Source organism: Pongo abelii, chromosome 8 (genome assembly GCF_028885655.2).
Source record: "Pongo abelii isolate AG06213 chromosome 8, NHGRI_mPonAbe1-v2.0_pri, whole genome shotgun sequence".
Lineage (NCBI taxonomy): Eukaryota > Metazoa > Chordata > Mammalia > Primates > Hominidae > Pongo > Pongo abelii.
In genome coordinates, this window is record NC_071993.2 from 26,841,607 (window position 1) to 26,862,522 (window position 20,916).

At 45.8% G+C, this 20,916-nt stretch overlaps 1 protein-coding gene across 6 annotated transcripts in view; it reads left to right on the top strand.

Annotated features, from left to right (window-relative positions):
• The first annotated feature begins 606 nt into the window (after positions 1–606).
• Positions 607–20,916, top strand: part of LOC129048414 (amyloid beta A4 precursor protein-binding family B member 1-interacting protein-like) — a 46,452-nt gene continuing 26,142 nt past the window's right edge. The window contains exons 1-3 of one of the 6 annotated variants that reach the window (XM_063727259.1): positions 607–1,081; positions 1,243–1,332; positions 3,674–3,848. The gene's annotated coding sequence lies outside the window, so the exon portion shown is untranslated. Of the gene's footprint in view, positions 1,082–1,242; positions 1,333–3,673; positions 3,849–16,841; positions 17,698–19,744; positions 20,223–20,916 lie in introns of those variants that run through there. The other 5 variants (XM_054523143.1, XM_063727258.1, XM_054523142.1 and 2 more) reach the window with 5 other exon arrangements.

Here is a 20,916-nt window from a genome sequence, read left to right on the forward strand (position 1 = left end):
TACCAGTCACCTGTGAAAAGGGCTGCATCTAGAAAGCTGCTCTATCAACGAAATCATTAAAAAATATGATGTGCTCAGTGTAGGAATTTTAGGAAACTTCCCTATTACACTTGCTAGTTTGAATGAATATGTGTATTATTTCCAAAAACATATAAGTCGAATATATAATTATTAAGTGCGTGTGTGTGTGTGTATATATATATATATATACATGATATGCTTATGTTAACATCACAGAGTAGACTTAACTCATGGCAAAGTTTTTTTTAAGCACCTGCAGAAATCTGTCTTCTTTCCAGTTTCGAAAACTCTCATAAGCCATGGTGGAAAGAGGATCTTTTGGATACCAGAGAGTGCGTGAAGCACGTTGGGTTACAGTAATTTTAAAATAACTCATAGTCGTAATTCAGAATGAGGAAACCTGAAAGTTGCTGGAAGCTATCAATGAATGAAAGGTGGGGCGGGGCCGCTGTGGGGGCGGGGCCTTGTGAGCCAGTGCCTGGACTCCCCCATCACAAATGGAAGGGCGGCGCGTGGAGGGAACTCAAGGCCTGATTGGTTCCTCCTAAGCAGGAGGCGATCTAGTTGGCAGGGCAACCGGCCTTCAGTTAGAGCCTTCAGTGGGTGCCTTCAGTTGGTGGCATTTGGTTGCCTTTCCCAGGGAGAGGCAGCAGGTGCTCAGCTCTGCAGGCGTCGGGGCAAGGAAGGACCAAGCAGCCCGAGAAGAGCAGAGGTGCCCCATGAGGACCAAGATGACTTGTCACATGTGCACCAAAGCCAACCCAAGGCAGGGCCTGCGCAGGGCTTCTGCGGAGGCCTCCTGAGACTCTGACATCTATGAGTGGGCAGCCAGCAAAGGCGCAGGCCCCTGCAGAGGAGCAGAGACGCCAGGAACACGCTGTCGCCTAATGCCAGCCCCAAGCGGGGCCAGCTCTGGGTGCGTTGGGCGGAGCAGTCCTGCAACTCTGAGATCGACCAGCTGGAGGTGGGAGAAGTGCTAGATTCCACTGATTTGGAGCCAGCCCAGTCTAATTCCGGAGCTGTGACTTGCAGCATATTCGCGATCAGAAGACGCCCAAAGGTAGTGAGGCGACAGTTCGCTTTCCTATCCCAGGCCCCAAGCAGGAGGACTTGCTCTGACTCGACTCGCCACCGCTTCCTCTTTCCCTGTTTCATCCAGCCGATTACTTTCCCTTGCCATGTCCAAATGCCCACCTCTGGGCCCTCTTCTTCTTTTCCTAGGTTGGCCGAAAACAAAGTTTTCAAAATACAAAATGGATGCTAAGATTTCATTACGGTAGAGGAAATGTCTGACAGCTCTTGTATTTAAACGTAAGTAGCCACACTGGGACTCCCAATTTCATATCTTGAGTTCTAGAACAGAGCTCTCTCTCCTAAAGTAATGGCTGAGGGTCAGAGGTACTCTTCTTGATTCTAATAATAAGAAATGATGTTTTGTAGACACAGGATCTCACTGTGTTGCCCAGGCTGGTCTCAAACCCCTGGCCTGAAGTGATTCACCCACGTTGGCCTCCCACTTTGTTGGGATGACAGGCAAGAACCACCACACCTGGCCTTGAGATGTGCTCCTGCTTTGTGTGTTTTGGCTGGTCTTCCTGTGCAGCTGTCAGTAAGATGCTCCTGCAGCATAGTTCCAAATCTTTCTGCAATAATTCAGTGGATGCTGTCATTTTTCACATGGAATAGCCCCTTTGTCGCAGAGAAGCTGGACAATTCACACTTAGTAACATACAGCTTAGCAAATTTCATTTCTTGATCAACAAGTTAAAAGGTGATGCTTGTGGTCTAAATACGCAGATTCCTAATCATCCCCAAGAAAAAGGGAACCATTGCAAGGCAACCTGGGAGGGAGTTTAGGATTGTTCTGAGGCAGTGCAGGCCATTGAAATTCACACACGAGGGGATAGAAAAGACAATCCACATGTCCTAATCCCTCCATGTTCTGGGTATAACTTGGTCCTCCTTAAACTGCACTATTTTTGGCATCAGGGAAAACTGGATTTGAATCCCAGTTCCATCACTCTTTATGATGTGATGGTGAATGTGTTTTTAACTCGTCTGAGCCTCAGTTTGCTCATCTATAAAAGATGTGATTGTTATAAGGCTTCCATAAGGTTAGTGTGTAAAACCATGGCAAAATGCTTGTAATTTAAAAGAGAGGTTTGTTATGAGGCTTCTATAAGGTAAGTGTGTAAAAATCTGGACGCAATGTCTACAATTTTGTAAATGTTCAGTATGTGGAGAAGGAGGATTATCTTTCTCTCATTTAATATTTAGGGCAATTTTATAAAATTGGAGAGCTCATATTTTTGAGATAATCAAACCTAGGATTAAAAAGACTAAATAAAGCACAATAGTCACAAAGCAGTTCACAATACATTTACTGGGTAATTTCTAGTTAAAAGTAGCAATGATTGTCACATTGAAAATCTATTTTGTGGTGGTCTTCTCTTACATAAGCCTCTTGCTTTGTTGAAAGGATAGATTCTAAGCTGCTCTATCAAAGTGATCATTAGAAAAATGTGATATAATTAGTGGGTAAATTATAGAAAATTTCTTCTTAGTCTTGTTAATTTGATAGAACATCGGTGTTATTTTCAAAAATGTAAATCAAATGTATGTGCATTGAATATATATATGCATATATGAAATATGACTTGACATTATAGGGTAGGCTTAGCTCATGGCAATTTTTTTTGTGAAAGCACCTGCAGAAATCTCTCTAATTTCTAGTTTGTTAATGTTTCAGAGATTATGGGGGAAAGGGAATTCTATGAATCACCGACACTGCATGAGGCAGATTTGGTTTCAGTAATTTTAGCATCATTCATTGTAAGGTGATGATCCCTAGAAACTTCTTCACAGTGAGAAACCTGAAAGGTCCCAGCAGCCAGCAGTGAATGCAAGTGGGGGCAGGGCTGCTGGCAGGGCAGGGCCTTGTGAGCCATGTGCCTGTGCTCTCAAGTTCTAGGATTGTGGAGATGCATGCAGGGGATTCTGGACCTGATTGTTTCCTCTGAACCAGGATGTGGTCTGGTTGGTAGGGCAACTGGCCTTCACTTGGTGGCCTTCAGTGGGTGCCTTCATTGGTTGCTTTCGGTTAGTGCCCTCAGTTAATACCCTCAGTTGTTTCTCTTCAGTTGGTGGTCCTCAATTGGTGGTTTTCAGTTGTTGGGCAGTGGTGGAGGGAGGATGAATCTGTTTGTGCTCTCTCCTCCCCCAGTCACCACTCCAGGCTTGTTGCATCCGGGCCCTTCTAAAATAAACCAGACAGGTTGGCAAGGTTTTTTAGCAGACAAGTCAGCTCAGGGTACAGGGGTGACGCAAGATGTGGGTTGCTAGTGCAGTGCCGCCCCATGGCCCAGGGCTGCCCGTGCAGGCCATGCCTTTGCCAGGAAGAGGTGATAAGTGTTGAGCTCTGCAGACTTGGGGGCAAGCGAACACCCAAGCTGCCCAAGAAGAGCAGGGGTGCCCCATGGGGACCACACTGAACTGTCGCATGTGCACCAAAGCCAGCCCCAATCAGGGCTGGCACAAGGGTTCTGCAGACCCAGCCTGAGATTCTGATGTCTATGAGTATGTAGACAGCGAAGGCGCAGGATGCGATATATAGGAGCAGAGGCACCCTGAACACGCTGTCCCCCAATATCAGCCACAAGTGGAGCCAGCTAAGAGTGAGGAGGGAGAAGCCATCCTGCAGCTCGGAGATCCATGAGGTGGAGGTGGTAGTAGCACCAGACCCCACTGCTTTGGAGCCTGCCCAATCGAATTTGGGAGCCAGCGAGGTTCCTGACTGCAGCACATTGGCCCCCAGAAGACACCCAAAGGTAGGGAGGCTTCAGATACCACTTAACTTTAGGAGCTCCTCTGTCTGCTGCTGGCCCAAAGTTCCCCCAGAGGCATTCAAAGCCTGGGGCTCCTGCCTCCTGCCCCTAGTTTGCTATCCTAAGCCCAGGCCTCAAGAAGGAGGACTGGCTCTGCCTCGCCTCCCTACCCCTTCTTTTTTCCCTGCTGTGTCCAGCCAGTTTCTTTCCTCCTACCTACCTACCCCAATGCCCAGTTCTGGGCACTTTCCTTCTTCCCCTAGGCTGTCTGAAAACAACATTTTTAGGATACAAAATGTATGCTATAGATTTCATTGCTGTAGAGGAAATGTCTGACAGCTCTTGTATTTAAACTTAAGTAGCCTCATTGGGACTCACAATTTCATATTGTGAGTTCTAGACCAGAGCCCTCTCTCCTAAAGCAAAGTCAGAGGGTCAGAGGTATTCTTATTGATTCTAATAATAAAAAATGATTTTTTGTAGAGACAGGATCTCACTGTGTTGCCCAGGCTGGTCTCGAACTCCTGGCCTCAACTGATCCACCCACCTTGGCTTCCCACTTTACTGGCATGATAAGCAAGAACCACCACACCTGGCCTTTGGAGGTGCTCTAGCTTTGTGTGTTTTGGGCTAATCTTCCTGCACAGCTGTCAGTAAGATGCTCCTGCAGTATAGTTCCAAACCTTTCTGCACAAATGCAGTGGATTCTCTGATATTTGTACATGGAAGAGCCCTTTTGTTTATTGCAGAGAAGCTAGACAATTCACAGTTAGTAACCTAAGGCCTAGAAAATTTTGTTTCTTGATCAAAACAACTGTTTATAGATGCTTGTGGTCCAAAGATGCAGATTCCTAATCATGAAAAAGAAGAAGTGATGCCCACTGCAGGCAACCAGAGAGGGAGTTTAGGATTGTTCTGAGGCCGTGAAAGCCATTGAAATTCACCCATAAGAAGGCAGAGAAAGGGAATCCACATGTTTTGATCCCTCCATGTGGAAGGTATAATTGGGTCTTCATGAAGGTGCACCACCTTTAGGGTCAGAGAGAATTGGATTTCAATCCCAGTTCCAACACTCACTACGAAGTGATGGTGAATGAGTTTTTAAATCTTCTGAGCGTCAGTTTGCTCATCTCTAAAAGAAGGGACTCTTATGAGGCTTGTATTAACTTAGTGTGTAAAAATCTGGGAATAATGCCTGTAATTTAAAAGACGGGGTTGTTATGAGGCTTCAATAAGGTAAGTGTGTAAAAATCTGGACACAATGCCTTTAATTTTGTAATTGTACAATATATGAAGAAGGAGGATTATTTTTCTCTCCTTTTATTTTTAGGACAAATTTATACAATTGGCATTATTCATATTTTTAAGATAATCAAAGGACTAACAAGTTTAAATAAATCACCACACTCACAAAGAGGTTCACAATATATTTACTGGGTAATTGCTACTTAAAAGTAGCAATGATGATCACATTGAAAATCTTGTATTATGTAGTGGTTTTCTCTTCCATGAGCCTCTTCATTTGTGGAAACCGTAGAGTCTAAATTGCTCTATCAAAGTGTTCATTAGAAAAATGTGATGTACTCAGTGTATAAATTTTAGAAAATTTCCACTGTAGTCTTGTTAATTTGATTGAATATGTGCGTTTTGGATTATGAATATGAATATGTATTGATATATGAAATAAGACTTGACATCATAGAGTAATCTTAGCTCATGGCAATGCTTTCTTCTGAAAATACCTGCCGAAATTTGTATTTTTTCCAGTTTCCAAAAAAATCAGTCGCGACGGGGCAAAGGGAGTGTTTGAATGTCAGTTATTGCATGAGGCACATTAGTGTACAGTATTTTCCGCATAATTCATATTCATACTTCACAGTGAGGAAACCTGAAAGTTGCTACCAGCTACTAATAAATGAAAGGTGGGGCGGGGCCGCTGTGGGGCAGGGCCTTGTGAGCCACTGCCTGGACTCCCACATCACAAATGGAAGGGCTGCGCATGAGGGGAACTCAAGGCCTGATTGGTTCCTCCTAAGCAGGACGCGATCTGGTTGGCAGGGCAACCGGCCTTCAGTTAGTGCCTTTAATGGGTGCCTACAGTTGGTGGCACTTGGTTGCCTTTCCTGGGGAGAGGTGGCAGGTGCTCAGCTCTGCAGGCGTGGGGGCAAGCGAAGGCCCAAGCTTTCCGAGAAGAGCAGAGGTGCCCCATGGGGACCACACTGACTTGTCGCATGTGCACCAAAGCCAGCCCCAGGCAGGGCCCCCACAGGGCTTCTGCGGAGCCGTCTTGCGGCTCTGACATCTATGAGTGGGCAGCCAGGAAAGGCGCAAGCCCCAGCACAGAGGAGCAGAGGCACCCGGAAAAAGCTGTCCCTTAATGCCAGCCCCAAGCGGGGCCAGCTCAGGGTGTGGTGTTTGGAGCCGTCCTGCAGCTCTGAGATACATGAGGTGGCGGTGGGAAAAGCGCCAGACTCCACTGATTTGGAGCCTGCCCAGTCTGATTCAGGAGCCTTGACTAGCAGCACATTCGCGACCCGAAGACGCCAAAAGGTGGGGAGACTACAGATACCGCTTGGCCTTAGGAGCTCCTTTGGCAGTTGCTCACCCATGGTTCCCCCAGAGGCATCCACAGCCTAGGGCTCCTCCCTCCTGCCCCTAGTTCACTTTCCTAGGCCCAGGCCCCAAGCAGGAGGACTTGCTCTGATTCCACTCCCCACCCCTTCTTCTTTCCCTGTTGCGTCCAGCCGGTTACTTTTCATTGCTCTGCCCAAATGCTCACTTCTGGGCCCTCTTCTTCTTTTCTTAGGCTGGTCAAAACTAAGTTTTCAAAATACGAAATGGATGCTACAGATTTCATTACGGTAGAGGAAATGTCTGACAGCTCTTGTATTTAAGCTTAAGTAGCCACACTGGGACTCACAATTTCATATCTTGAGTGCTAGAGCAGAGCTCTCTCTCCTAAAGTAATGGCTGAGGGTTAGAGGTACTTTTCTTGATTCTAATAATAAAAATGATTTCTTGTAGAGACAGGGTCTCACTGTGTTGCCCAGGCTGGTCTCAAACCCCCGATCTCAAGTGATTCACCCACAGTGGCCTCCCACTTTGTTGGGATGACAGGCAAGAACCACCACCTGGCCTTTGAAGGTGTTCCTGCTTTGTATATTTTGGCTGGTTTTCCTGCACAACTGTCAGTAAGACGCTCCTGCAGCATAGTTCCAAAGCTTTCTGCACAAATTCAGTGGATATTATGATTTTTTACATGGAATAGCCCCTTTATTTATTGCAGAGAAGCTGGACAATTCACACTTAGTAACATTGGGCTTAGCAAATTTCATTTCTTGATCACCACACCTGTTAAAAGGTGATGCTTGTGGTCTAAATATGTAGATTCCTCATCATCCTCAAGGAAAAGGGAACCACTGCAAGGCAACCTGGGAGGGAGTTTAGGATTGTTCTGAGGCAGTGCAAGCCATTGAAATTCACACAGGAGGGGACAGAAAAGAGAATCCACATGTTCTGATCCCTCCATGTTTTGGGTATAACTTGGTCCTCCTTGATTTGCACCATTTTTGGCATCAGAGAAAACTGGATTTGAATCCCATTTCTATCACTCTTTATGATGTGACGGTGAATGTGTTTTTAACTTGTCTGAGCCTCAGTTTGCTCATCTATAGAAGATGTGATTGTTATAAGGCTTCGATAAGGTAAGTGTGTAGGAACCACGGCAAAATCTTTGTAATTTAAAAGACAGGGTTGCTATGAGGCTTCTATAAGGTAAGTGTGTAAAAGACTGGACACAATGTCTACCACTTTGTAAATGTTCAACATGTGGAGGAGGATTATGTTTGTCCTTTTTTTTTTTTTTTTTTTTTTTTTTTGAGACGGCATCTCGAATCTGTCACCCAGGCTGGAGTGCAATGGCGTGGTCTCAGCTCACTGCAACCACCGCCTCCTGGGTTGAAGCGATTCTCCTCCCTCAGCCTTCCGAGTAGCTGGGACTACAGGCGCCCACCACCACACCCAGCTAATTTTTATATTTTTAATAGAGACGGTGTGTTTCACCATGTTGGCCAGAATGGTCTCAATCTCTTTACTTCATCATCTGCCTGCCTCAGCCTCCGAAAGTGCTGGGATTACAGGCATGAGCCACCGTGCCCGGCCTCTGTCATTTTTTAGACCATCAGTTTTTAGACCAAGTTTATAAAATTGGGGATACTCGTATTTCTCAGACAATCAAACCAATGATCAGAAAGAGTAAATAAATCACCATAGTCACAAAGCAGGTCACAATACATTTACTGGGTAATTTCTAGTTAAAAGGAGCAATGATGATCACATTGAAAATTTTCTATTATGTGGTGGTTTTCCCTTACATAATCCTCTTGATCTTTTGAAACCATAGATTCTAAGTTGCTCTATCAAAGTGATCATTAGAAAAATGTGATGTACTTCATGTGTAAATTTTAGAAAATTTCTTCTCTTAGTCTTGTTAATTTGATTGAATATGTGTGTTATTTTCAAAAATGTAAATGGAACATATATTGATTGGATTTATATGCATATATATAAAATATAACTTGACATTATAGAGTAGGCTTAGCTCATGGCAATGCTTTTCTCTGAAAGCACCTGCAGAAATCACTTTTATTTCTAGTTTGTTAATGTTTCAGAGATTATGGGGGAAAGAGGGTTCTATGAATGTCAGACACTGCGTGAGGTAGATTTGGTTTCAGTAATTTTAGCATCATTCATTGTAAGGCAATGATCCCTCGGAACTCCTTCACAGTGAGAAACCTGTAAGGTCCTAGCAGCCAGCAATGAATGAAAGGTGGGGTGGGGGGGGGCGGGGGCCGCTGAAAGGGCGGAGCCTTGTGAGCCCTGTGCCTGTGCTCTCAAGTTCCAAGTTTGTGGGGATGCATGCAGGGGATTCTGGACCTGATTGTTTCCTCTGAACCAGGATGTGGTCTGGTTGGCAGGGCAACTGACCTTCACTTGGTGGCCTTCAGTGGGTGCCCTCATTGGTTGTCTTCGGTTAGTGCCCTCGGTTGGTACCCTCAGTTGTTTCTCTTCAGTTGGTGGTCTTCAGTTGTTGGGCAGTGGTGGAAGGAGGATGAATCCGTTTGTGCTCTCTCCTCCCCCAGTCACAGCTCTCAGGCTTGTTGCCTCCAGACCCTTCTAAAATAAACCAGACAGGTTGGCAGGTTTTTCTTAGTAGACAAGTCAGCTCAGGGTATGGGGGTTGTGCGGGATGTGGGCTGCTAATTCAGTGCCGCCCCATGGCCCAGGGCTGCCCGTGCCAGCCATGCTTTTGGAAGGAAGAGGCGATAGGTGTTGAGGTCTGCAGACTTGGGAGCAAGTGAAGGCCCAACTGCAGGAGAAGAGCAGGGGTGCCCCACGGGGACCACACAGACCTGTCACATGTGCACCAAAGCCAGCCCCAGTCAGGGCTGGCACAAGTGTTCTGCAGAGCCAACCTGTGGCTCTGACGTCTACAAGTGTGCAGACAGTGAAGGCACAGGCTGCGATATACAGGAGCAGAGACGCCCTGAACACACTGTCCCCCAGTGCCAGCTGCAAGTGGGGCCAGCTCAGGGTGCTGTGGATGAAGCCGTCCTGAAGCTCTGAGATCCACGAGGTGGTGATGGCAGTAGCGCCGGACTCCACTGCTATGGAGCCTGCCCAGTCGAATTTGCGAGCCAACGAGGGACCTGACAGCAGCACACTGGCCACCAGAAGACGCCCAAAGGTAGGGAGGTGACAGATACTGCTTAAATTCAGGACCTCCTCTGTCCTTTGCTGGCCCAAGTTTCCCCCAAAGGCATCCAAAGACTCAGTTATCTCGTCTATAAAAGATGTGATTGTTTTGAGATTTCCATAAGGTAAGTGTGTAAAAACCATGGCAAAATGCTTGTAATTTGAAAGAGAACATTCTATGAGGCTTCTATATGGTAAGTGTATAAAAATCTGGATGCAATACCTATAATTTTTTAAATGTTCAGTATATGGGGAAGGAGGATTATTTTTTCTCATCTAATTTTCAGAGCAACTTTATAAAATTGATGATACTCATATTTCTTAGACAATCCAACCAATGTTCAGAAAGAATAAATAGATAATCAAGGTCACACAGCAATTCACAATGCATTCACTGGGTAATTTCTAGTTAAAGGTAGCAATGATTTTCTCATTGAAAATGTTGTATTATGTTGTGGTTTTCTCTTACGTAATTCTCTTGGTGTTTTGAAACCATATATTCTAAGTTGCTCTGTCAAAGTGATCATCAGAAAAATGTGATGTACTTAGTGTGTAAATGTTAGAAAATTTTTTGTGTTACTCTTGTTAATTTGATTGAACATATGTGTTATTCTCAAAAATGTAAATCGGATATACGTGGATTGGATATATATATATGCATATGTGAAATATGACTTGTCATTATAGAGTAGGCCTATCTCATGGCGATGGTTTTTTCTGAAAGCACCTGCAGAAATCTCTCTTATTTTTAGTTCGTTAATGTTTTAGAGATTACGGGGGAAAAGGGATTCTATGAATCACTGACACTGCGTGAGACAGATTTGGTTTCAGTAATTTTAGCATCATTCATTGTAAGGTGATGATCCCTAGGCACTTCTTCTCAGTGGGAAACCTGAAAGTTCCCAGCAGCCAGCAATGAATGAAAGGTGGGGTGGGGCCCCTTCAGGGCAGGGCCTTGTGAACCATGTGCCTGTGCTCTCAAGTTCCATGTTTGTGGGGATGCATGCAGGGTATTCTGAATCTGATTGTTTCCTCTGAACCAGGATGCGGTCTGGGTGGCAGGACAACTGGCCTTCACTTGGTGGCCTTCAGTGGGTGCCCTCATTGGTTGCCTTCATTTAGTGCCCTCAGTTGGTACCCTCAGTTGTTTCTCTTCAGTTGGTGGTCCTCAGTTGGTGGTCTTCAGTTGTAGGGCAGTGGTGGAAAGAGGATGAAACTGTGCTTTCTCCTCCCCCAGTCACAGCTCTCAGGCTTGTTGCATCCAGGTCCTTCTAAAATAAGCCAGACAGGTTGGCAGGTTTTTCTTAGCAGACAAGTCAGCTCAGGGTACAGGGGTGACACGGGGTGAGGGATGCTAGTGCAATGCAACCGCATGGTCCGGGGCTGCACATGCCAGCCATGCTTTTGGAAGGAAGAGGCGATAGGTCTTTGGATCTGCAGACTTAGGGGCAAGTGAAGGCCCACGCTGACCAAGAAGAGCAAGGGTGCCCCATGGGGAGCACACTGAACTGTTGCATGTGCACCAAAACCTGCCCCAGTCAGGGCCAGCACAAGAGTTCTCCAGAGACAGGCTGTGGCTCAGACATCTACGAGTGTGCAGACGGTGAAGGCGCAGACTGCAATATACTGGAGCAGAGGCGCCCTGAACATGCTGTCCCCCAATGCCAGCCACAAGTGGGGCTATCTCAGGGTGCAGAGGGTGAAGCCGTTCTGCACCTCTGGGATCCAAAAGGTGGAGGTGGCAGTAGCACTGGACTCCACTGCTTTGGAGCCTGCCCAGTCGAATTTGGGATTCAGCGAGGGACCTGACAGCAGCAGGTTGGCCACCAGAAGACGCCCAAAGGTAGGGAGGAAACACATACTGTTTAAGTTCAGAAGATCCTCTCATTGTTGCTGGCCAAATGTTCCCCCTGAGGCATCCAAAGCCTCAGTTTTCTCATCTATAAAAGATGTGACTGTTTTGAGGTTTCCATAAGGTAAGTGTGTAAAAACCATGGCAAAATGCTTGTAACGTAAAAGAGAGGGTTCCTATGAGGCTTCCATAAGGTAAGTGTGTAAAAATCTGGACACAATACCTAAAATTTTTTAAGTGTTCAGTATATGGTGAAGGAGGATTATTTTTTCTCATCTAATTTTCAGAGCAACTTTATAAAATTGGTGATACTCATATTTCTTAGACAATCTAACCAATGATCAGAAAGAATAAATAGATAACCAAGGTCACAAAGCAATTCACAATGCATTCACTGGGTAATTTCTAGTTAAAAGTAGCAAAGATTTTCACATTGAAAATTTTGTGTTATGTGGTGGTTTTCTCTTACATAATCCTCTTGGTGTTTTGAAACCACAGATTCTAAGTTGCTCTATTAAAGCAATCATTAGAAAAATGTGATGTACTTAGTGTGTAAATGTTAGAAAATTTCTTGTGTTACTCTTGTTAGTTCAATTGAACATATGTGTTATTTTGAAAAATCTAAATCGAATATATGTGGTTTGGATATATATATGCATATAAGAAATATGACTTGACATTACGGAGTAGGCTTAGCTCATGGCAATGTTTTTTTCTGAAAGCATCTGCAGAAATCTCTCTTACTTTTAGTTTGTTAATGTTTCAGAGATTATGGGGGAAAGGCGATTCTATGAATCCCAGACACTGTGTGAGACAGATTTGGTTTCAGTAATTTTAGCATAATTCATTGTAATGTGATGATCCCTAGGAACTTCTTCACAGTGAGAAACTTGAAAGGTTCTAGCAGGCAGCAATGAATGAAAGGTGGGGCAGGGCCTCTGAAAGGACGGGGCCTTGTGAGCCAGGTGCTTGTGCTCTCAAATTCCAAGTTTGTGGGGATGCATGCAGGGTATTCTGAACCTGATTGTTTCCTCTGAACCAGGATGCGGTCTGGTTGGCAGGGCAACTGGAGTTCTCTTGGTGGCCTTCAGTGGGTGCCCTCATTGGATGCCTTCAGTTGGTACCCTCACTTGGTGCTCTTCAGTTGTTTCTCTTCAGTTGGTGGTCCTCAGTTGTTTCTCTTCAGTTGGTGGTCTTCAGTTGGTGGTCTTCAGTTGTTAGGCAGTGGTGGAAGGAAGATGAATCCGTTTGTGCTCTCTCCTTCCCGATTCACAGCTCTCAGTCTTGTTGTATCCAGGCCCTTTCAAAATAAACCAGACAGATTGGCAGGGTTTTCTTAGCAGACATGTCAGCTAAGGGTACGGGGGTGATGTGGGGTGTCAGCTACTAGCGCATTGCTGCCCCATGGCTCAGGGCTGCCTCTGGCAGCCATGCCTTTGCTAGGAAGAGGTGATAGGTGGCAAGTGAAGGCCCAGCTGCCTGAGAAGAGCAGGAGTGCCCCACGTGGACCACACTAAACTGTCACATGTGCACCAAAGGCAGCCCCAATCAGGGCCAGCACAAGGGTTCTGCAGAGCCAGCCTGTAGCTCTCACATCAATGAGTGTGCAGATAGCAAAGGCACATGCTGTGATATACAAGACAAGAGGCACCCTGAACATGCTGTCCCCCAATACCAGCTGCAAGTGGGGCTAGCTCAGGGTGCAGTGGGTGAAGCCGTCCTGCAGTTCTGGGATCCATGAGGCGCAGGTGGCAGTAGCGCTGGACTCCACTGCTTTGGAGCCTGCCCAGTCGAATTTGGGAGCCAGCGAGGGACCTGACCACAGTACACTGGCAACCAGAAGATGCCCAAAGATAGGGAGGCAATGGATACTGCTGAAGTTCGGAAGATCCTCTGGCCGTTGCTGGCTCAAGTTTCCCCCAGAGACATCCAAAGCCTCAGTTTTCTCATCTATAAAAGATGTGATTGTTATGAAGCTTCCATAAGGTAAGTGCCTAAAAACCATGGCAAGATGCTTGTAACTTAAAAGAGAGGGTTTCTATGAGGCTTCTATAAGGTAAGTGTGTAAAGATCTGGACACAATACCTATAATTTTTTAAGTGTTCAGTGTATGGAGAAGGAGGATTATTTTTTTCATCTAATTTTTAGAATGAGTTTGTAAGACTGGTGATACTCATGTATCTTTGACAATCAAACCAATGATCAGAAAAAATAAATAGATCACCAAAGTCACAAAGCGGTTCACAATGCATTCACTGGGTAATTTCTAGTTAAAAGTAGCAATGAGGATCACATTGAAAATTGTGTATTATCTGGTAGTTTTCTCTTACATAATCCTCTTGGTGTTATGAAACCACAGATTCTAAGTTGCCCCATCAAAGTGATCATTAGGAAAATGTGATGTACTTCATGGGTACATTTTAGAAAATTTCTTCTGTTAGTCTTGTTAATTTCATTGAACATGTGTGTTATTTTCAAAAATGTAAATGGAACATATGTGGATTGGGGATATATGTGTATATAAGAAATATGACTTGGCATTATAGAGTAGGCTTAGCTCATGGCAATGTTTTTTTCCGAAAGCACCTGCAGAAATCACTCTTATTTCTAATTTCTCAATGTTTCAGAGATTATGGGGGAAAAGGGGTTTCTATGAATCTCAGACACTGTGTGAGGTAGATTTTGTTTCAGTAATTTTAGCATCATTCATTGTAAGGTGATGATCCCTAGGAACTTCTTCACAGTGAGAAACCTGAAAGGTCCTAGCAGCCAGCAATGAATGAAAGGCAGGGTGGGGCTGCTGGCAGGGCGGGTCTTATGAGCCATGTGCCTGTGCTCTCGAGTTCCAAGTTTGTGGGGATGCATGCAGGGGATTCTGGACCTGATTGTTTCCCCTGAATCAGGATGTGGTCTGGTTGGCATGATAACTGGCCTTCACTCGGTGGCCTTCAGTGGGTGCCCTCATTGGTTACCTTTGGTTAGTCCCCTCAGTTGGTACCCTCAGTTGGTGCTCTTCCATTGGTGGTCCTCAGTTGGTGGTCTTCAGTTGTTGGGCAGTTGTGGAGGGAGGATGAATCTGTGCTATCTCTGTCCCAGTCACAGCTCTCAGGCTTGTTGCCTCCAGGCCCTTCTAAAATAAGCCAGAGAGGTTGGCAAGGTTTTTTTTAGCAGACAATTCAGCTCATGGTACAGGGGTGACACAGGGTGAGGGCTGCTAGTGCAGTGCTGCCCCATGGCCCAGGGCTGCCCATGCCAGCAATGCTTTTGCCAGGAGGAGGCGAAAAGTATTCAGCTCTGCAGACTTGGGGGCAAGTGAAGGCCCAATCTGCTCGAGAAGAGCAGGGGTGCCCCATGGGGTCCACACTGAACTGTCGCATGTGCACCAAAGCCAGCCTGAATCAGCGCTGGCACAAGGGTTCTGCAGAGCCAGCCTGTGGCTCTGACATCTCCCAGTGTATAGACAGCGAAGATGCAGGACGCGATATACAGGAGCAGAGGCACCCGGAACATGCTGTCCCCCAATGACAGCCACAAGCCGGGCGAGCTCAGGGTGTGGTGGCTGAAGCTGTCCTGCAGCTCTGAGATCCACGAGGTGGAGGTGTCTGTAGCGCAGGACTCCACTGCTTTCGAGGCTGCCCGATTGAATTTGGGAGCCAGCAAGGGTCCTGACAGCAGCACATTGGACACCAGAAGACGCCAAAAGGTAGGGAGGCAATGGATACCACTTAAGTTCAGGAGCTCCTCTGGCTGCTGATGGCCTAAGGTTCCCCAAGAGGCATCCAAAGCCTCAGTTTTCTCGTCTATAAAAGATGTGATTGTTATGCGGTTTCCATAAGGTAAGTGCATAAACCATGGCAAAATGTTTGTAATGTAAAAGAGAGGGTTTCTATGAGGCTTTTATAAGGTAAATGTGTAAAAATCTGGACACAATACCTGTAATTTAGGTCACTGTAACCTCTGTCTCCTGGGTTCAAGCGATTCTCCTGCCTTAGCCTCCTGAGTAGCTGGGATTACAGGCATGCGCCATCAGGCTGGACCAATTTTATCATTTTCAAGAGCGATGGAGATTCACCGTGTTGGTCAAGCTGATCTCGAAGTCCTGACCTCACGTGATCCACTCACCTTGGCTTCCCTAAGTAGTGGGATTACAGGCATGAGCCACCATCCCTGGCTAAAAATTTCATTTATTGATCAACAACCCTTTTTCTAAGGAGATGCTTGTGGTCTAAATATGCAGATTCCCAGTCATTTCCAAGAAGAAGGGAATGACGGCAAGGCAAAGTGGGAGGGAGTTTAGGATTGTTCTGAGGTTGTGAAAGCCATTGAAATTCACATATAAGAGGATAGAGAAAGGGAATCCACATGTCTGATCCCTCCATGTACCGGGTATAACTTGTTCTTCATTAAGTTGCACCACCTTTGGCATCAGAGAGAACTGGATTTGAATCCAAGTTCCAACACTCATTAGGATGTGATGGTGAATGTGTTTTTAACTCCTCTGAGCCTCATTTTGCTTATCTATAAAAGAGGGGATTCTTACGAGGCTTCTGTAAGGTAAATGAGTAAAAATTTGGGTGGACAAAATGCCTTTAATTTAAAAGATAGGGTTATTATGAGGCTTTGATAAGGCAAGTGTGTAAAAATCTGGACACAAGTCCTGTAATTTTGTTAGTGTTCAATATACAGAGGATGATTTTTCTCTCATTTAATTTTTAGAGCAAGTTTATAAAATGGTGTTACTCATGTTTTTGAGAAAATCAAATCAAGGATCACAAAGATTAAATGAGTCACCATAGTCACAAAGCAGTTCACAATACATTTCCTGGGTAATTGCCAGTTAAAAGTAGCAATGATGATCACATTTAAAATCTTGTATTACGTGGTGCTTTTCTCTTACGTAAGCCTCTTTGTGTGTTGAAGCCATAGATTCTAAGTTGTTGTATCAAAGTGATCACTAGAAAACTGTGATATACTTAGTGTATACATTTCAGAAAATGTCCTCTATTACTCTTGTTAATTTGATTGAATATGTGTGTTATTTTAAAATATGTAAAGGGAGTATATGTGGATTGAATATATATGTGTATATATATATGAAATGTGATTTGACATTATAGTGTAGGCGTCGCTCATGGCAATGTGTTTTTCTGCAAGCAACTGCAGAACTCTGTCATTTTTCAGGTTGAAAAATCTCAGAGGTTATGGGGGAAAGGGGCACTATGAATATATGAGGCAGATTTGGGTTCAGTAATTTTAGCATCATTCATTGTAACGTGATGATCCCTAGGAACTTCATCACAGCGAGCAACTTGAAAGCTCCCAGCAGCCAACAATGGATGAAAGGAGGGGCGGGTCCACTGGCAGGGCGGGGCCTTGTGAACCTGGTGCTTAAGCTCTGAATTCCAAGTTGGGGGGACACATGCAAAGGATTCTGGGCCTGATTGTTTCCTCTAACCAGGATGCGTTCTGGTTGGCAGGGCAACTGGCCTTCACTTGGTGGCCTTCAGTGGGTGTCCTCATTGGTTGCCTTCGGTTAGTGCCCTCACTTGGTACCCTCAGTTGTTTCTCTTCAGTTGGTGGTCTGCAGTTCGTGGTCTTCAGTTGTTCAGCAGTGGTGGAAGGAGGATGAATCCGTTTGTGCTCTCTCTTCCCCAGGCCACAGCTCTCAGGCTTGTTGCATCCAGTCCCTTCTAAAATAAACCAGACAGGTTAGTAGTTTTTTTTTTAGCAGACAAGTCAGCTCAGAGTATGGGGGCAACACAGGGTACAGGCTGCTAATGCAGTGCTACCCCATGGCCCAGGGCTGCCCATGCCAGACATGCATTTGCCAGGAAGAGGCGATAGGTGTTGAGCTCTGCAGACTTGGGTGAAAGCGAAGGCCCAAGCTGTCTGAGAAGAGCATGGGTGCCCCATGGGGACCACACTGAACTGTCGCATGTGCACCAAAGCCAGCCCCAATCAGGGCCAGTACAAGGGTTCTGCAGAGCCAGCCTGTGGCTCTGACGTCTATGAGTATGCAGACAGCGAAGGCACAGGCCGCGATATACAGGAGCAGAGGCCCCCAATGCCAGCCTCAAGCGGGGCCAGCTCACGGTGGGGTGGGTGAAGCCGTCCTGCAGCTCTGAGATCCACAAGGTGGAGGTGGCAGTAGCCCCAGACCCCAATGCTTTGGAGCCTGCCCAGTTGAATTTGGGAGCCAGCAAGGGTCCTGACTGCAGCACATTGGCGACCAGAAGATGCCCAAAGGTAAGGAGGCTTCAGATACCACCTACGTTTAGAAGCTCCTCTGGCTGCTGCTGGCCCAAAGTTCCCCCAGAGGCATCCAAAGCCTGGGGCTCCTCCCTCCTGCCCCTAGTTTGCTATCCTAAGCCCAGGCCTCAAGAAGGAGGACTGGCTCTGCCTTGCCTCCCCACCACTTCTTTTTTCCCTGCTGTGTCCAGCCGGTTTCTTTCCTCCTACCTACCTACCCCAATGCCCAGTTCTGGGCATTCTTCTTCTCCTAGGCTGTCCGAAAACTACATTTTTAGAACACAAAATTTATGCCACAGATTTCATTGCTGTAGAGGAAATGTCTGACAGCTCTTGTATTTAAACTTAAGTAGCCTCATTGGGACTCACAACTTCATATCTTGAGTTCTAGGCCAGAGCCCTCCCTCCTAAGGCAATGTCAGAGGGTCAGAGGTACTCTTCTTGATTCTAATAATAAAAAAGGATTTTTTGTAGAGACAGGATCTCACTGTGTTGCCCAGGCTGGTCTCAAACTCCTGGCCTCAATGATCCACCCACCTTGGCCTCCCACTTTGCTGGCATGATAAGCAAGAACCACCATGCCTGGCCTTTGGAGGTGCTCTAGCTTTGTGTGTTTTGGCTAATCTTCCTGCACAGCTGTTAGTAAGATGCTACTGCAGTATGGTTCCAAACCTTTATGCACAAATTCAGCGGATCCTGTGATATTTTTACATGGAAGAGCCCTTTTGTTTATTGCAGAGAAGCTAGACAATTCACAGTTAGTAACCTAAGGCCTAGAAAATTTTGTTTCTTGAACAAAACAACTGTTTATAGATGCTTGTGGTCCAAAGATGCAGATTCCTAATCATGAAAAGGAAGAAGTGATGGCCACTACAGGCAACCAGGGAGGGATTTTAGGATTGTCCTGAGGCCGTGAAAGCCATTGAAATTCACCCATAAGAAGGCAGAGAAAGGGAATCCACATGTTTTGGTCCCTCCATGTGTGGGGTATAAGATGGTCTTCATGAAGGTGCACCACCTTTGGGGTCAGAGAGAACTGGATTTGTATCCCAGTTCCGTCTCTCATTACAATGTGATGGTGAATGAGTTTTTAAATCCTCTGAGCCTCAGTTTGCTCATCTATAAAAGTAGGGATTCTTATGAGGCTTGCATAATACTAGTGTGCAAAAATCAGGGAATAATGCCTGTAATTTAAAAGACTGGGTTGTTATGAGGCTTCAATAAGGTAAGTGTGTAAAAATCTGGACACAATGCCTTTGATTTTGTAATTGTACAATATATGAAGGAGGAGGGTTTTCTCTCCTTTTATTTTTAGAACAAGTTTATACAATTGGCATTATTCATATTTTTAAGGTAATCAAAAGACCAATAAGTTTAAATAAATCACCACACTCACAAAGCAGTTCACAGTGTATTTACTGGGTAATTGCTACTTAAAAGTAGCAATGATGATCACATTGAAAATCTTGTATTATGTGGCGGTTTTCTCTTCCATGAGCCTCTTCATTTGTGGAAACCATAGAGTCTAAGTTGCTCTATCAAAGTGTTCATTAGACAAATGTGATGTACTCAGTGTATAAATTTTAGAAAATTTCCACGGTTAGTCTTGTTAATTTGATTGAATATGTGCGTTTTGGATTGTGAATATGAATATGTATTGATATATGAAATAAGACTTGACATCATAGAGTAATCTTAGCTCATGGCAATGTTTTCTTCTGAAAATACCTGCCGAAATTTGTATTTTTTCTAGTTTCCAAAAAAAATGAGTTGCGACGGGGCAAAGGGGATGTTTGAATGTCAGATACGGTATGAGGCACATTAGTATACAGTAATTTCCGCATAATTCATATTCATAATTCACAGTGAGGAAACCTGAAAGTTGCTACCAGCTACTAATAAATGAAAGGTGGGGCGGGGCCGCTGTGGGGCAGGGCCTTGTGAGCCAGTGCCTGGACTCCCACATCACAAATGGAAGGGCTGCGCATGAGGGGAACTCAAGGCCTGATTGGTTCCTCCTAAGCAGGACGCGATCTGGTTGGCAGGGCAACCGGCCTTCAGTTAGTGCCTTCAGTGGGTGCCTTCAGTTGGTGGCATTTGGTTGCCTTTCCTGGGGAGAGGTGGCGGGTGCTCAGCTCTGCAGGCGTGGGGGCAAGCGAAGGCCCAAGCTTTCCGAGAAGAGCAGAGGTGCCCCATGGGGACCACACTGACTTGTCGCATGTGCACCAAAGCCAGCCCCAGGCAGGGCCCCCACAGGGCTTCTGCGGAGCCGTCTTGCGGCTCTGACATCTATGAGTGGGCAGCCAGGAAAGGCGCAGGCCCCAGCACAGAGGAGCAGGGGCACCCGGAACAAGCTGTCCCTTAATGCCAGCCCCAAGCGGGGCCAGCTCAGGATGCGATTTTTGGAGCCTTCCTGCAGCTCTGAGATCCACGAGGTGGCGGTGGGAGTAGCGCCAGACTCCACTGATTTGGAGCCTGCCCAGTCTGATTCAGGAGTCATGACGACCAGAAGACGCCAAAAGGTAGGGAGACTCCCTTAGGAGTCTCCTAAGGGAGACTGCCTTAGGAGCTCCTTTGGCAGTTGCTCACCCATGGTTCCCCCCAGAGGCACCCACAGCCTAGGGCTCCTCCCTCCTGCCCCTAGTTTGCTTTCCTAGGCCCAGGCCCCAAGCAGGAGGACTTGCTCTGATTCCACTCCCCACCCCTTCTTCTTTCCCTGTTGCATCCAGCCAGTTACTTTCCCTTGCCCTGTCCAAATGCCCACTTCTGGGCCCTCTTCTTCTTTTCTTAGGCTGGTCAAAACTAAGATTTCAGATTACAAAATGTATGCTACAGATTTCATTACGGTAGAGGAAATATGCGAGAGCTCTTGTATTTAAACTTAAGTAGCCATATTGGGACCCCCAATTTCATATTTTTCGTTGTAGAGCAGAGCTCTCTCTCCTAAAGTAATGGCTGAGGGTTAGAGGTACTCTTCTTGATTCTAATAATAAAAAATGATTTCTTGTAGAGACAGGGTCTCACTGTGTTGCCCAGGCTGGTCTCAAACCCCTGGCCTCAAGTGATTCACCCATGTTGGCCTCCCACTTTGTTGGGATGACAAGCGAGAACCACCACACCTGGCCTTGGGAGGTGCTCCTGCTTTGTGTGTTTTGGCTGGTCTTCCTGCACAACTCTCAGTAAGATGCTCCTGCAGCATAGTTCCAAAGCTTTCTG